Source organism: Mesocricetus auratus, unplaced genomic scaffold, assembly GCF_017639785.1.
Source record: "Mesocricetus auratus isolate SY011 unplaced genomic scaffold, BCM_Maur_2.0 Super-Scaffold_100676, whole genome shotgun sequence".
NCBI lineage: Eukaryota > Metazoa > Chordata > Mammalia > Rodentia > Cricetidae > Mesocricetus > Mesocricetus auratus.
Window position 1 is genome coordinate 22,207,001 of NW_024429266.1, and position 17,318 is coordinate 22,224,318.

Genomic DNA, 17,318 nt, shown 5'->3' on the forward strand with positions numbered 1-17,318 from the left:
CGGTGGTGGCGCATGCCTTTAATCCCAGCACTCGGGAGGCAGAGGCAGGCGGATCTCTGTGAGTTCGAGGCCGGGCTGGACCGATAGCCTCCAAAACAATACAGAGAAACCCTGTCTTGTAAAAACCAAAAAAAAAAAAAAATATATATATATATATATATATATATATATTTTAGCTGGATAAGGTAGAGTATGCCTGTGATCACAGCACTCAGGAGGCTGAGGTAGGAGCACGGTGAGTTCAAGGCCAGCCTAGACTGCTTAGTGAGACACTGTCTCAAAAACTAAACCCCATGTACATGTATGTATTTGAAGGAATATTTGAGTGTAAAAGGAAAAAAAACAAATATGGTCCAAAGAATTATCATCCTTGACAAATGTACTATTCCAGTGATCATTTAATAATAAATTAGAAAGTCTTATTACACAAAATTCCAAGACAAATAATGCTTAGCATATGTTGGAAATCGTCCCAGACAGAATCTCACCCACTGGGGTTTCTGACGTATAGCACAGTGTGACTCAGGCATTCTGGTCCATACTTGAGCTAAGCTGAGGAATTACTCCCCCTACCTTGAGCATCGCCAATGGCATCATGACATTGCTCACCAGGAGCTGTTTTTTTTCTAAGAGGAAATGGAAACACTGAGTGTGGATGCTTCACTCATCTGGAGTAAAAACCATGCAATGTTATGTCTGGTTGGTATGGGACTGGTTTCTCTTCATTAATACATTGTTTTAGTTTTATTACATTAATTGTATTTATCTTGTTTAATCATATTTAATAATCATCAGAAGAACAATTCTGTTTTTAACCGTGATACTCAAGGAATCATTTCTACACTCCAGGAAATAACAAGTATTTAACTTTACGTCCTAATCATTTTAGTGTCCTAAGTGACTTGTGCTATTTAATCTTTTCCCTTGACATTTATTTTTCCAATGTGCCTTTCTTCTTCTCTTTTGGGGTGACCATATCCCTTCAAATTCCACTAAACCACAGACATACACTTATTTAATCCCAACTACTTGTCACATTCCATGTGCTATACTCATAGGTCAAAGCTCGACTGGATGTTTTCACCTCAGTGTCTCAGCTGTTGCAGTCTCTGTGTGCCCTAAGCCCCATTTGTCATCTCTTTTCTTAGGCTGTCAACAACGGAGAGAAGCGCTAGCTGAAATGAACAGTTAACAAGAGTTATGCATAAGGACCCTTGAGTTTATGAGGTGTAAGAATAGCAACGCAGCCAGGCCTCACCCCAGGCCAGGACCTGGGGCTGGCAGGCTGCAGGACCGTCCCTGATCCTTGTCTTACTTAGCCTCTTAGATTGCTGTCGCTTCTCATGGGTTCCCGCCTTGAGCCGTCAGTCTCTCTCCTGTGTCCTCCTCCTCCCGTCGGCTTCCCCACCCACTGTGCCATCCTTCCCTTCCTCATCAATGTGCAGCCGAAAGTCACCCTCATCTTAGACTTCATTATTTGTATTTACTATTATTATTATGTGTTAAGTATATGTGGGAGGGATTCGTGAATGCCAGGGGTGGATCTCAGAAGACAGTGTCCACCAGTATGTGGGCTCTGGGAATTGAACTCAGGTCATCAAATTTATGCAGCAAATGTCTTTACCTGTGGAGCCATCTCCATAAATAAATAAAAAATAAATATATATATATATGCATGTATATATATTGTTTTTTTGAGACAGGATTTCTCTGTATTGTTTAGTGCCAGTCCTGGAACTCGCTCTGTAGACCAGGCTGACTTCGAACCTGCCTCTGCCTCCCGAGCGCTGAGATTAAAGGCATGTGCCACCAATGTCCGGCTCTCAAATACATTTTTAAAGATTTATTTTTAGCCGGGCGTTGGTGGCGCACGCCTTAAATCCCAGCACTTGGGAGGCAGAGGCAGGCGGATCTCTGTGGGTTCGAGACCAGCCTGGTCTACCGAGCGAGTTCCAGGACAGTCTCCAAAACAATACAGAGAAACCCTGTCTCGAAAAACCAAAAAAAAAAAAAAAAAGATTTTTATTTTTTTAAATTATGTCTCTGTGTATGGGTATGTGCAGGTGTCCATAGAAGACAGAGGATCTGGCTAGAATCCCCAGAGAACTGGAGTTAAAGGTAGTTGTGGGCTTCTTGAAGTAGGTGCTGGGAACCAAACCTGGATCCTCTGCAAGAGCGTGCTCACTCCTAACCACTGAGCCATTTCTCTGGCCCCTTAAATGCATTTTAATGTAGCCCCTGAAGTGTGTACTTACTACAGCTTACTGTGCACAGTTAGAATCTGTTGCTTATTAATGTGGTTTCCCTGACTTCAGGCTCCACTCTACCAACATAGCGAAAATTTTCTCCTCATTAGTTTCCTCTGGTTTTGAAACACTTCAATGACTTGTCACAGTTAGGCAGTGCTGCCCAAAGTTACAGAAGCCAGGAATGCTGGTACATGTCTGTAATCCCAGCTCTTAGGAGGCAGACATGGGAAGATTGTTAATTCTAGGCTAGCTAGCAGTACTATGAGACCCTGTATTCAAAAAGAGAAAAGAAAAAAAGAGGAAGAAAGAAAAGAAAAGCAATTACTTGTATGTTGACTGAAAGTACAGAATCTCTAGCCACTGTTCTGGAGATGTTTAACTAGCAAACTTGTACAACCTGCCAATTTGTGCTTTTTAAAACCGTATTATCTTTATTTTAGTGTGTGTGTGTGTGTGTGTGCGTGCGTGTGTGTAAGAGAAGAGTATGAGGGCACACACACGTGGTACAGCATGCTTGTGAAGGTCAGAGAGCATCTTTCAGGCATTTGTCCTTATCATGTGGGTTCTGAGGTCCTCAGGCCGCAGACACCTTTACTGCAACAAACGTCTTGACCTGCTGAGCCATCTTGCTAGCCGTACTTTGTGTTTTAAATTAACATCTCATTTGCTTACAGTGTTTACCAAGCTTTTCATATGCTCTGCCCACTCCTCTTTCAGCTCAACCCTGGGTATGGTAGTGTCTGCTGAGAATATTTCCCGCATTTTCATTTCTTAGAAAACAACTATCATTTAAGAGTCTACCCATGAAGCAGGTGTTTGCAGACCTGTGGTTCCTAGGTTGACTCACCTATTCGTCTTCCTTGGTGCCCCAACAAGTCTCATGCCCACACTTGATAACATTTCCCTGCTTATTTCCATTGTACATGAGATCTCTAAGAGCAGTGATTGTATCTTGCTTATTTCACAGCTAGAAGGATACATTTAAAATCAGAATGCCAATGTGATTTCTTAAAAAATATGGAGAAAAGGCAGCCCATAGTCACTGCTAGTGGGGAATGAACTAGTACAGACATTGCTGAAATCAGTGTGGCATTTACTAAAAAATTAAAATTGCTGGATGGTGGTGGCACACACCTTTAATGCCAGCACTCAGGAGGCAGACAGGTGGATCTCTGAGTTCAAGGCCAGCCTGGTCTACAGAGCAAGTCCCAGTACAGTGAGGGCAGAGAGAAACTCTGTCTAAAAAAAAACAACAAAAAAATTAAAATGACCCAAAATTAGATAGACACTATATCCTACCACAGGGATACTTCCACGGGGTTATTCATTGCTGTATCATATTGATGGCAAGGAAATGGAATCAGCCTAGATTTTCACCAATAAATAAATGTATGGTGAAATCGTGATATTAAAACAAATGGAATTTTACCCAAATATAAAGAAAACTGAAGTTATGAAATACGCAGGAAATTGGACAGATCTGGAAAGTACTATATTAAGTGAGAGGATCCAAACAGAAGTTAAGTGTTCTCTGTCATATGCAGATATTTTGGCATTTGCATATATGTAAACAAGGGGTGTGAAAATGTATATAGATGGCTCCAGGTAGGAGACCACGAGGAGAGTGGTGTCAAGGAAGAGGGGAGAGGAGCAAAAGGACACATGACATGTAAACAAAAGGAGGCTACTGGGGGACAGTGAGTACAGGGTGAGGGGAGGGGAAAGGGTCAAGGAGAAACAGCCCAAATTAAAATGCTGGGTAGTGGTGGCCCACGCCTTTAATCCCAGTACTTGGGAGGCAGAGACAGGTGGATCTCTTTGAGTTTAAGGCCATTTTATTAGAAAAGAATTTATTAGAAGAAGTTTTGTAATAAAACTGACACTTTATATGTCAATAAATAAATAATGAAAGAATAAATAAAAGACTCTCTTTTGCTTCTGAACAAGTCTTCTTGAGCCTCCCGAGAAACTGGTCCAGCCGTGGAATCAGATGGCTTCTATAACTGCTAGAGCAGCTGAAGAACACAGTTTAGGTGCAGAAACTACAAGTTTTCTAAGTATTAGCGACTTGGTGAGGCTGCCTGCCGCAGACATGGCATGCTAACTGCTGGCTCACCAACAGTCTAACTGCACACGCTTTCTACAGAACCTGAAGAAAGACGCTATTTGGATGTCACCTTGGCTGCATGGAAGCTGTGCAGATAGCTAGTAAAGTGTTATTTCTGGGGATTTCTATGAGGGTGTTCTGAGGAGACATTGGCGTTTTGTCAACAGGCTCAGTGGGGAAAGTCCGTCCTCGGTGTGGTGGACTGTAACCAGCTAGGCGCCTGGGTAGAACAGCAAAGCAGAGGAAAGGTGAATTTGCTGAAGCGGGGATAACTTTCTCCAGCCCTTAGATACCAGAATTCAAGTTCTCTGACACCAGCAGTCTGCTTGTCCCTGAATTTGCACCAGTCAATTTGTATTAGGGTTCTCTAGAGTCACAGAACAGAATGAATCTCTCTAAATATGCGTGTGTGTGTGTGTGTGTGTGTGTGTGTGTGTGTGCATGCGTGCGTGCATGTATATATGTGGGAATGTATTAGAATGACTTACAGGTTGCAGTCTAACAATGGCTAGCTGTGAATGGAAAGTCCAAGAATCTAGAATTGCTCAGTCCCAGTGAGGCTGGGTATATACTATATACTTTTCCTCACTCAGCTTTTTTCTTTCTTTATACATCTGTATAAGAGTGACCACTAATGCCACACAATGAAGTCAACACTAGGCTGTTTTGAGATTTCCTTCCAACAGAATTCATCCAGATCTCTTCACTCTAGCCTCGGGTAGACTTTTCATACGAGGGCAAAAAGTAGCCACATTCTTCACTAAAACATCACAAAAATGATCTCTAGGCAGCTACCAACAATTTCCCCATCTGAAGCCTCTTGAGCCAGGCCCCTACAGTTCAAATCTCTCTCAGCACCACTGTGTTCCATGCTACTAGGATGGCTCATTAAGTCCTGCTTAAAATGTCTAATCTCTTTTCTCATCCAAAGACACAAACTCTTCCATATTTCCTCAAACAAAAGCAGTGTAAACAACACCCCAATTCCTGGTACCAATTTGTCTTAGCCATTGTTGTATTGCTATGAAGAGACACCATGACAACTCTTATAAATGAAAACATTTAATTAGGGCTAACTTACATTTTCAGAGGTTAGTCCATGTCATCATGGCAGGGAGACATGCTGGAGAAGTAGCTGAGAGTTCTGCATTTGGATCTACAAGCTGCAGGAAGACGGGGGCGGCTTGGGTTTCTGGGATATACTTCCTCCAACAAGGTCACACCTCTTAATCCCTGTCCAGTAGGGCCATTCCCTAATGACCAAGCATCCAAACATATGAGCCTATGAGGGCCATTCCTATTTAAACCATCACTGTGAATTTCAATAATTCAAGTTCAAAGTCAGTCTTAAATACCTGGTGAGGAGTTTTGTTGAGGATTTTAACAATCTCTTAGAGCCAATAGCCGTATGAATAGACCAAGGGGGAACTCATTACTTGGATGAAAATATCAATAATAGGTGATTATTAATTCACAAAGGATACTTTACAATAAACATAGGTGTGGATTTGTGTGAGCCAATTACTTGTCAGTGTGTTTGTTTAATGCCAGGAATAAAGTTGTAAAGGTCATTCAGAGAGTCTATCCTGTGTAGCTAGAATTTAAGGCATGAAATCTCTCTTTAATTATACATTCCACAATTAGCTTCATGACTTTGTATATGTGCCCCTGGAATACATATCCTTTATGCAGATAATTTCTATTTATTGGACACATGTCACATTCAGATTCATTACTCATGGTTCATGCGCTAGGATCATGACTATGAACTGACTAATGTTCAGCGACAACTTGACTGGATTTAGACTTATTTAGGAGATTGATAGGTGTGTTTGTAAGGGCGTTTCCAGAGAGGGCTGTTTGCTAGGGAGAACCCACCCTCTAGCACAGATATACTAGAAAGGGGAAGGAGAAAGCCAGCGGAGTATACCAACAATCCCCTTCTCCTTCTCTCTGTTTCTGGCCTACCAGATGTGAGCTGTGCTGCTGCACTGTGCTCTGCCCACCATGCCCTGTCCACCTTGCTCTGCCCACCCTGTCCTGCCCCCCCACCCTGTTCACTCTACCCTGTCTATCCTGTCCTTTCCACCATGCTGAAACCATAATACTAAAGAAATCCTCATTTCTGTTGCACATTGATTTTTCTCTTTTCTTTTTATAAAGATTTATTTATTATGTATAGTGTTCTACCTAGGTGTCTGCCTCCAGGCCAGAAGAGGACACCAGATCTCATTATAGATGGTTGTGAGCCACCATGTGGTTGCTGGGAAGTGAACTCAACTTCTGGAAGAGTAGCCAGTGCTCTTAATCAATGAGCCATCTCTCCAGCCCCCATGAATTGGTTTTTCAAGACAGGGTTTCTCTGTGTAACAGCCCTGACTGTCCTGGAACTCACTTTTGTAGACCAAGCTGGCCTTGAACTTACAGAGATCCACCTGCCTCTGCCCCCTGAGTGCTGGGATTAAATATGTGCACCACTGCCCAGCCTGTCACGTATTTTGGTTGTAGCAATTGCAAACTGATTAACACAACAACAAAAAATTATGTTTCTGTTTACAAGAGAAAAAAAGACATACTTAAATCTGATTGGAGCACATCTTGTTTTCTAGCTGTGTGAGTTCATAAGCCTTTCTTGTTCTTGAACCACTCCACCTTTCTGATAGTTTTTTTTAACTAGCTTGAAACAACACTCTCTTTATAGAAAATAGAGTTTTAGTCAAATATTAACTATGGCAATTGTGAGCTCTGTTAGAACAATCTGGATAAAGCCTGAGTGGTAAAAGACAGGTGTGCCTGACCACACTGTACAGGCAGCAGAACTGAAAGCCCAACCTCAAACGTGACTCTTGCCCAGGGATTTGTATGATGAACGAATGCATGTTTTTCCTATCCAAAGACATTGTTCAAAATAAGAAGAGTATCGCTTTTTAAAGAAAATATTCTTAGATGGACAGAGTGGTTACGTTTATTACCCTAGCACTCAGGAGAGGCTAAGACAGGAAGAGTGCCGTGAATTCAAATTGAGGGCCAGCATGGGCTACTTAGTGAGTTCATTGCCAATCTAAGCTAGAGTGAGAACCTATCTCAAAAATAAAAAAATAAAAAGAAAGAAAATATTCTCAATAGGATCATTAAGATCCTAGAGACCAAAGATAAGCTTTGAGTAAGAAGCCAGGAAAATTTCAGTCATTTTAAAACAGGTTTTGGATAGCAGCCACAAATACAAAACCACTGTAATTTTGCAATTTTGTATTTTATAACTCTACAAGGAATTAGTTAGCTTTTGTTTGGGGAAAACAATTCAGTGGGCCTTTGGATTATAGAAAGACTGATACACAGGCTAGTGTATAGATATGGCAAAGACCAAACTACTTCTGGAAGCTGTGTAAGTTTAATGGTTCTGTCCCCACCACACACACAAACACACACACACTCTCTCCCTCTCTCCCCCCCCCTCACACACACACACACACACACACACACACACACACACTCAGGAACACAAGATTCTGTTACTTTCAAACAGAGAATGTTAAGTGATTTTCCCAATTGTCTTCCTTGTGGGGATCCCAGAGCCATGGCACAGAGATTATTTTATTTATTTAGATAACTGAACTATGATACTCTCAGGAACAAGAAAACTCCACCTGGTACAGCAGGGGTTTACGTTTATGTTTATATAGTTTTGAGCTCATACTGGTACTCATGTCCATTTGAGAACTTAGCTTCTAGGACCAAGTCAAGATCAGATCCTCCCCATGGCAACCAAATGAGGATTAGAGTCCAGGCTGTCCTGTTAACTAGTCTCTCTACCCTCTCAGCTTTTCTACCTTCAGGCTCTGTTCTTTTAATTCCAAGACTCCAAACTCCCAGATCCGAGAGGTTACTTAGCCGTTGTGAAATTCCAGTCCCAAATGCTGGAGAAGGAAGTGTTTTTCAGGGTTTGCCTGAGCATTGAGGGAAATGACTCAGGCTTTGGCAGTGGTGGTCCTTCTGCCCAGTCTGTGTCAGCTCCTGGGGGGAAGGATCCTCCTCTTTTTGGAGTGAAAGTGATGGAAGAGGGTGGGTACTCTATTCCCAGTTCAGCACCCCTCCCGAGTATGATCAACCAATGATTTCTCTCTGACTTCACTCCAAAAATGAGGACAGGCTCAGACTAACAAGAATAATTACCCTGCCCAACCCTGCACCCCCTTGGGGACAAAGGTTAAAGACACAAGCATTAAATACTCCTATTGGTATGGTTGCTCCTTGCAAAGTTCTTGTCTTGGCTGTTAAAGTATTTGATCTTTCCTAGGCTCGTAGCCGTCCGTAAATGATGTCCTAGATCTTCCCATAAAGAAAGGAAGTGTGACCTCAAGTTAAAATTCTTTTCCTTGTGTTCCAAGTTTGTTCTGATGGAAATCTATCCTACTAGCAACAATAATCTCTAAACAGAGAATGACAGTGCATGCTTGTACCTCAGCATCTGGGAGGCAGAGGCAGGAGGAGCACCACAAGTCTAAGGTCAGTCTGAGCTACACAGCAAGTTAATCTAGGATGCCCATAGTGACATAACAGACATGTGTTTACACACACACACACACACACACACACACACACACACACACACACACACACACACGGCTGGGATGGGGAGGGGTGGAGAGAAAAGAAGGAACAGGCAATGTGCTTCCAAAATTCTGTGTTTGAGAGCAACAGTGCATGGACAGTATGTCACACCAGAAACCAGCACAACTAGATGTGTTGAATATGTCTTTCTCTTGGTGGTGGCAATCTAAAGTAGACTCAAATGTTAAACTTGTAAACTTTTCTCTGGAGTGGCAGCAATTTGAAATATTTCCGAAGGTGAATTTTCTTGTGCTTTCTCAAACATTCTTAGAAAAAAAGAAAAGCCCCAGGTCTTCATCATTATTGTATTATTGCCATCACCATCAGCATCCTATGTGTTTTTGAGACCATATGTCACTCTGTAGCCCAGGCTAGCCGGGAACTCATGGTTTGTCTCACACCTCAGCCTCACGTGCTGAGATCGCAAACGTGAGCCATGACACAGGGCTTCCAAAATTCTGTCTTTGAGAGCAACAGTGCATGGACAGTATGTCACACCAGAAACCAGCAGATGCTCAGGAGCTCTGAGTCCCCTTTGACCTCCGGTGAAAAGAGTTTCTGTAATTTCCAGCAGAAAAAAAGAAAATAAAGCTGAAGTGACATCCTGCAGAGGGATAGGCAACTCACGGAAGTGTTCTCAAGCCAGTGGCTGCTGTTGGAAGGCTTCCAGCTTTGTGTACACTTAGTCTGTACACACCAGAGCAGTGTGAACGGTGGGAAGTCCTTCCTCCCACACAGCTATAAAAGCACGCGTGCATTTAAGAAAAGGCAATTGTTTACAAGCTTGAGGCTAAGACCAAAATTTAAGAGCCGTTACTCTGATGAAAAAAGGCTGCACTTCTGTCTGAGCATGGAGCCTGTGGTCTTCCCATGGTCACCTCCTCTTCCCCTTCCTCTACCAGGTGCCCCCCCACGCACACACACTCACACGCAAACACACACACACACACGCAAACACACACACACACACACACACACACACACACACACATACACCCTTGCAGGACTCACAGTGCAGAACACAGGCTTCCCTGCTGGAGGGCACTGGCTTATTTGGGTGGAAAGGGAGAAACGTGTTAGCAGCAAAGATATAAAAGTTTGTCACAAAGAAGCAAGTGACCTTTATATTCTGGAAAGCTATGCTTTAAATAATGAAGGCAAGCTAAATATATTCCCGGATTTAGACATGTGGGAGAGAATTCTTCGCTACAAGATTGCTTTTAAGAAACATGGAGGGAAGTGCTTTAGGCTGAAGGAAGTGGCCCAGATGGCATTTTGAGTCCATAGGGAGAAAATCCAGAGCCTCTGAAATGGTAACTGTATAAATAAGACTGAGAAATGCGTTTTCATGGCTTCATGTCTGTTTATTTTTGAGACACAACTGCATGTATCTTAGGCTCATTGTAAACTCACTATGTAGCCATAGATGACCTGAGCTACCAGACCCTCCTAGGTCTACTCCTAGTGCGGGTTTACAGTGCGCACCATCACATTCAGTTTGTGCAGGGTTAGGCTTTATCTCTGAGGATTCTGTGACACTCAGGGAGAGGAAATGGTTCAAATATATAGAATGTTCTTCCTCCAAATTCAGACTTCACATAAAACTGATTTACCCAAGCCTTGGCAAATCCCATATTCCCTAAATGACTGTTGACTATTTGTCAATAGGATGTTGAAGTGTCGGGTGTTTGTTTTAGATGCAGATTTTAGACGTCTCTTATTTCTTTTCCTGTAAGCATCATGGCATTATTTCTCATCCCTTACTTCTTTCTCCTCCCTCCCCCTCCCTCATGCCCCCACCCTGTGTGTTTGTGTGTAGGTGAGAACTCATCCTGGGATGTTCTTCCTCAGGCACCATCCACGTGGAAATTTTGAGGTCTGCTCTCTCATAGTGACCTGGGGTTTGATGGTTAGGCCAGGCTGGTTGGCCACCAAGCCCCAGGTTCTGCCTGTCTCTACTGCCTCGGGGCTGGATTACAACACCTGCACCACCATGCATGGTTTTTAACTTCAGGTACTTGGGACCAAGCTCGGCACTTACTCTGTAGCAGCCAGGACTTTAACCACCCTAGCCGCCCCCCCAGCACCCACACTGGGGCTTCTTGAGAGAAGTCAGGACATTGTGGAGTCACCTAAAAGGCACTTTAACTTTGTTAACAAAGTTATGAATTAGACTCAGTGTCTCATAACATGTATCTAAGAAGTAAAAGATATATATCATTTAAACCAATTCTGGAATTTAAAAAGTAAAACGTCTTTTTAATCCCAAAAGTATTTTTCTGTGCTTAACAAATGATGAAACTCTGGAACTCTTCCTATCTCAGAGCAATTAATTACATTTAGGACACAGTTTACTGATAATTTCTAGATGAATTGTATAGAAATTGAGTGATGAAATATTCAATTAATTGCTAGAAAATGGCATTCCATTTTTCCCTTTGATTTCAACTTGGTGAGGAGAAGCTCGAGCTACTCTCTGTTGTCTCCTGTTAGTACAATTGTCACTTTCTTCATATGTCCGTGCCAGCCACCAACTGCCAGATGGGAAGTTACATTTGTATTTTTATATTTATTAATAACTCTGAGGAAATTACTACTTCTGTCTGTTAAATTGTGGCCTCCAGTTCCTTTTTAAGATCAATAACAAATAATTTAAAAACACTTTTTTTTTTTTTTTGGTTTTACGAGACAGGGTTTCTCTGTATTGTTTTGGAGGCTGTCGGTCCAGCCCGGCCTGGAACTCACAGAGATCTGCCTGCCTCTGCCTCCCAAGTGCTGGGATTAAAGGCGTGAGCCACCACCACCCGGCTAAAAACACTTATTTAAATAAGTGATCATCTATGAATGAAAAAAAGAAATAGAAAAGAAATGATAGGACATGACTGCTCCTAGGTATGGTGGGGAAGAAGGTTTATTGTAGATATGTGGGAGAGCATAGTCACAGGCAGGGACATCTGGGAGAGTCCAGAGTGGACATGGCCAGGCTGAGCTGAGCCATGTGGAGAGAGAAGGAGAAGAGAGAGGGGGGAAACCAGATTCAGTAACCAGGAGGCCAAAGGTGCAAAAGGGGCAGGTAACCAAAATGTTTGGATTATATAGGGAAGAGCCTCTGGGGAAGGGCAACCCAGCCTCTGGGCTGGGAGTACAGGGAAAGGGGTGGGGTGTGCCAGCCATACCCTGCAACAAGTAGGGACTGAGGCATGCTGGGAGAACCTGGCAGCCAGGTCCACCTTCATACATTAAATAGACACCTCAGCCATTTGTCCCAGATATGGATCTTAAACTATAAACAAAATGTCACAACCTTTTTAGTGGTTACAGTGGAACATTAGTAGGATAGTTTCTAGTAAGAAAATAAAAAACAGAACAAAACACCCCGTCAAAAATAAACTAACAAAATTATTAAAAGACACCCTGGAATTTATAAAAACAGATTAAGAGTGAAATTCTTCACGTCATTTAATGAGGGTTCTAGTTAAGGGGAAGAAAGTTCGTATGTTAACTCCCCCATCCCACCTCCACCCACCCTTCTCCCTTCTATTTCAGACAGGAACTAGCTCAGGTGTCCTTCAAGCTTTCATCCTCCTGCCTCAGCCTTCCCAGCTGTGAAGATTACAGGCATGTGACACCATGTCTGGCTTGTAGCTCCCTTTCAGTTAAAGAATTTAATCTTTTTTTGTTGGATTTATCTGTTCTGTTTATAGTTTACCATTCATTTATTTTACTTGCTGGTAATACAATGCAATGTAATTTCTTTCTCTCTGAAAGCTAGAGTCTGGACAGCCTTAGGGTTGAGAAGCCTTGTCAGAAGTGACCTCTGTGAGGCACTGGGAAAGGCCCAGGCGCACCCACAAAGCAACTCCCAAGTTGTCTTTTCTAAAGGTTGTTGGCTAGGGATGAGCTCAGCTGGGTCAGGGTGTGGTTTGTAAACACCAAGTCAGGTTTTCAAAAAAAACTTGTTGTTCCTCTCATTCCCCAGGGGAAGACAGAGGGAGGGGCAGAATGCTGCAAATTATCTGTATTCTTTTTTAAAGTACTTAGAATTTCCAGTCTGTAAGGAAAGAAACTGGTGTTCTCACAAATTCTTATCTGTGGTAGGCCCATAGGGGGTTTCCTTTATTTTTTCTTCCCTCTTTTTCTCTTTTATGTATTTAAAGTTCTGTGTTTATAAACACATTATAATGCCTATGTAATAAAAAGAAATATCTAAGGCCTGACATGGTGATACATGCCTGTAATCTCAGGACTTGGGAGGTAGAAGCAGGAGGATCACTCCAAATTCAAGGGCAGGGCCCAAATAAGTTCCAGAGCATCCATGACTACATATGCCTCAAACCTTCTCTCCCCTGCAACAATGATTCTGAAATAAAACAAAGCAAAACTCCAAAAATCTACCAGGGCCTGGGAGATGACTTAGATCCTTGCCTTGCAAGCATGAGGACCTGCAATCAGCTGTTATGATAAAGTGCATGGGGGACCTTGGCAGATTCTATGTCAGAGGTTGACAGAGGCAGGGGACAAACATGCCAGGCCGACAGAGCTTATATGAGAAGTTTTATTAGGAAGGGGAGGGAGGGGAAAGGAAAGAGAAAGAGGTGAAGAGACACAGAGACACAGGGAAAGGTCAGAAACAAAGAGGGAGACAGGAAAAGTCCTGTCTGCCCCAGGGGAACAGTGGGAAAGAGAGCATAAGCAGGAGGGTTCTTTCTTTTAAAGGGGTCCTTTGCACCTGTGTGTGCAGACCCTGGGCTGACCAGGGTACTGCCTGAGTGCATTCTGCCAGGTGACAGGGGCAGGCCAGCAAAATGCCTGAATCAGTACATCAATCCCCAGAATTCAGATAAAAACCTAGGTATGAGCCAGGCGTTGGTGGCACACGCCTTTAATCCCAGCACTCGGGAGGCAGAGACAGGCGGATCTCTGTGAGTTCGAGGCCAGCCTGGTCTACAGAGCGAGTTCCCGGACAGCCTCCAATACAATACAGAGAAACCCTAGGTATGGGGATGGAAGGTTGACTCAGTAGTTATGAACATTTGCTGCTCTCCCAAAGGGTTGGGGTCCTATTCCCGACACCCATTTTACACCCATTCCTGAGACTCAAATACTCTCTCCTGGACTCTGGACATCAAGTACTCACATGGTATACATTCACGTAGATGTAGACAAAACACTCAAACACATAAAAGCAAATATAAATTTAAAAGAAGGAGGAGAGTCAGCAGCAGCCAGCATGATGGTGTGGTTTTGTAGGGAAAGTGGGACAGGAGGATCCCTAGGGCTGACTGGCCAGCCAGGCTAGCCTGATTTGTGAGTTCCAGGTTCATGAGAGACTCTAACTCAAAAAGAGGTGGAAGGTGGTCCTGAGGATGACACCTAAAGTTGTTCTCTGATCTCTGCATGAACATTCATACATAGGTAGTAGGACTGGACCACGGGCAAGTTTATCAGGAGGACTTAAAATAAAAACAGAGGCACAGATACAGTAATTTGGTGGATGTGGTTGTGGTTGGGTCTGTGAAAATTCTCTTGTGATCATTTCTCAATGAAAGGAAGAACAAATTTATCTGATAAGAGAGAGTATGTGAGAAGTAATAGGAGTTTCAGGAAAAAATGGAGTCACCTAAGAGAATGGCAGAATGAGTGGACTGGATAAGTGAGTAGTATTGTAATGGCTATGAATTTAATTTTAAATGATATCTGTTAATTTATTTAAGTAGTCAGATTTTTCTTTGGGCTGCCAGCTCACAGATAGCAACACAGAAACTTATTAATTAGGAAGGCTTGGCGTTAGCTTAGGCTTGTTTTTAACCAGCTCTTACAACTTAAGCTAACCCATTTCTATTAATCTACACTCTGTCAAGTACTGCCCATCCTGCTTATTATTAATTATTAATTAGGAAGGCTTGGCGTTAGCTTAGGCTTGTTTTTAACCAGCTCTTACAACTTAAGCTAACCCATTTCTATTAATCTACACTCTGTCAAGTACTGCCCATCCTGCTTATTATTAATTATTAATTAGGAAGGCTTGGCGTTAGCTTAGGCTTGTTTTTAACCAGCTCTTACAACTTAAGCTAACCCATTTCTATTAATCTACACTCTGTCAAGTACTGCCCATCCTGCTTACTCCCTGTCTCCTCGAATCTCACACACCTAGATTCTGCCTCCTACTTCTCTCTGCTGGGAAAACTCAAACCATAGCAATATCTCATCACCTTTTGCAAACTGTTAATTAGAAAAGAGTCCTGGCCAAACTCAAGAATAGTAAACTCATGCCCTATTTCCTGACACCTAGTTAAGCTCAGCAAATATTATCTTTCAAGCAGAGATTTGTAATTTTGATTGTTAGAAATTACTCTTATAAATTACTCTTAAGCTATGCCCTCCACCCTCTGCTTGAGGTGAGTGTGGACTCTGCTTGGACCCAACTCCCCCCATCTCCTCCTTGGAGCATCCTGGGTTCGCTCCACAGGTAGTGGACCCACCCTAGCAGGATGGACCGTCCAGAGTCTGGCCACACCTCAGTATTGGTCCCCTCCACCCTCTACCCTCTACCCTCCTCCCCCCTTCCCCCGCTTGAGCCTTTTGATCCATAAACCCCCCTTCCATTGGCTTTAGTGGCCTCACTGTCTTCCTAGCTTTCCTTCAACTGCTTTGAACCTTTGTTGTCAGGTTCCCTGCCTAGACTGTTTCTTCATGGAGTCCCTAAGTGCTACTTCCCAGAGGGGACACATTTGCAACTCTCTTATATGTTGTGTTACCCCTTTAGTTTTAGTCATAAATAATTCACTGATGGCTTAAAATTCCTATCTCTAATCCAGATATATTTCAGGTTTAAGACTTAAAGATTAAACTACCTTTAGAATCACTACTCAGGGCCTTCACACATCACACGACAACAAACAAACCAAAAACATCCCAGTTAACCTGCAGCCACACATAAAAATGAGATTTACTTGGGGAAGTTCATTGATAAGTTTGTCATTGTCAACATCATAGGCTCTACTTACATAAGCTAGAATGACTATGATGTTAGTAGGCAATACATATACTCTGGGATCAATATCATACAAAGTCCATAAGTGATCAAAACATGTAATGTAGGGGCTGAGAGATAGCTCTGTGGTTAAGAGCACTTGCTGTCTTGCAGACGACCAGGCTTGGGTCCCAGAACCTATATGGGGCTCACAACTGTGGTAATTCCAGTTCTAGTGCATAGAATACTATATTCTGGCTCAAGGACACCAAGAACTCAAGCAATACAGGAAAACGCTCATGCATATCAAATTAAATAAATACATCTGAAACAAGACAAAATAAAATCCCATCCAAACAAGCTAGTGGCATGGAGGCTGGAGAGATGACCCTAAGGTTAATCCATCTTACTACTCAAAAGTTCACATCCCAGCATCTGTATCAGATCCCAGGACCTAATCAAAAAACTAACTCCAATTCCCTGAGAGCCAATGTCTTCTACCTCTGTGATCACTTGATTATACATGTGCATGCATACAAACAGGATCAAATCAATATTTTAAAAATCCAGAATCATATAACTATATATCCATCCTTGATCCCAAACATATTCAGCATCTAAATGTCATGGTTTGCTATTTGATATTCACACACCTAAGTGAAAAGCATGAAATCATTCAAAATGTGTGTTGTGAAATATTCCCTTGCACTGTGGGAAGATGTGTCAGTGTGGTTGGTTTAATAAAAGGCTACATGGCCAATAGCTAGTCAGGAGGCACAGGTGGGACTTCTGGGCAGAGAGAGCTCCGGGAAGAACAAGCCATAGGTGGAAGAGCAGGATGGAGATGAGGTAACGAGCATGTGGAAGAATGTAGATTAAAAACATGTTAGCCCGGGGGAGGCCCAGGCCCTGCTCCTAATGATGGGACAGACTTTAAAGATCCCCCATGGAAGGCCTCACCCTCCCTGGGGAGCAGAAAGGGGAGGAGAAGCAGAAAGGGGATAAGATATGAGGTCAGTGGTGGGCAGGGGATGAGGGAGGGACAGGGAACTGGGATTGACATGTAAAACAACATTGCTTCTAATTAACCAGATTTAAACCATACATATCAACAAATCCAGTCCTACAGAAAGTACTGGAGGGAAAACTCCAACCCAACGAAGATAACTACACTCACAAAAACATAGGTAATAGATAATCCCACTTTACCAAACACCAAAAGAAAAAAAAAGGGGGGGGATCCACACACAATAACACTACTACCAACAAATCCAAAACAAACAAGAATTAACAATCAATGGTCATTAATATCCCTCAATGTTAGTGGTCTTAACTTGCCTACAAAAAGACACAGGATAATAGAATGGATACTAAGACA

At 42.6% G+C, this 17,318-nt stretch overlaps 1 long non-coding RNA gene across 1 annotated transcript; it reads left to right on the plus strand.

Annotated features, from left to right (window-relative positions):
- The first annotated feature begins 6,739 nt into the window (after positions 1 to 6,739).
- On the plus strand, positions 6,740 to 11,628 carry LOC121137034. The gene is made up of 2 exons (XR_005874242.1): positions 6,740 to 8,862; positions 10,787 to 11,628. It is a non-coding gene; the product is annotated as an uncharacterized LOC121137034 (long non-coding RNA).
- Positions 11,629 to 17,318: the final 5,690 nt, after the last annotated feature.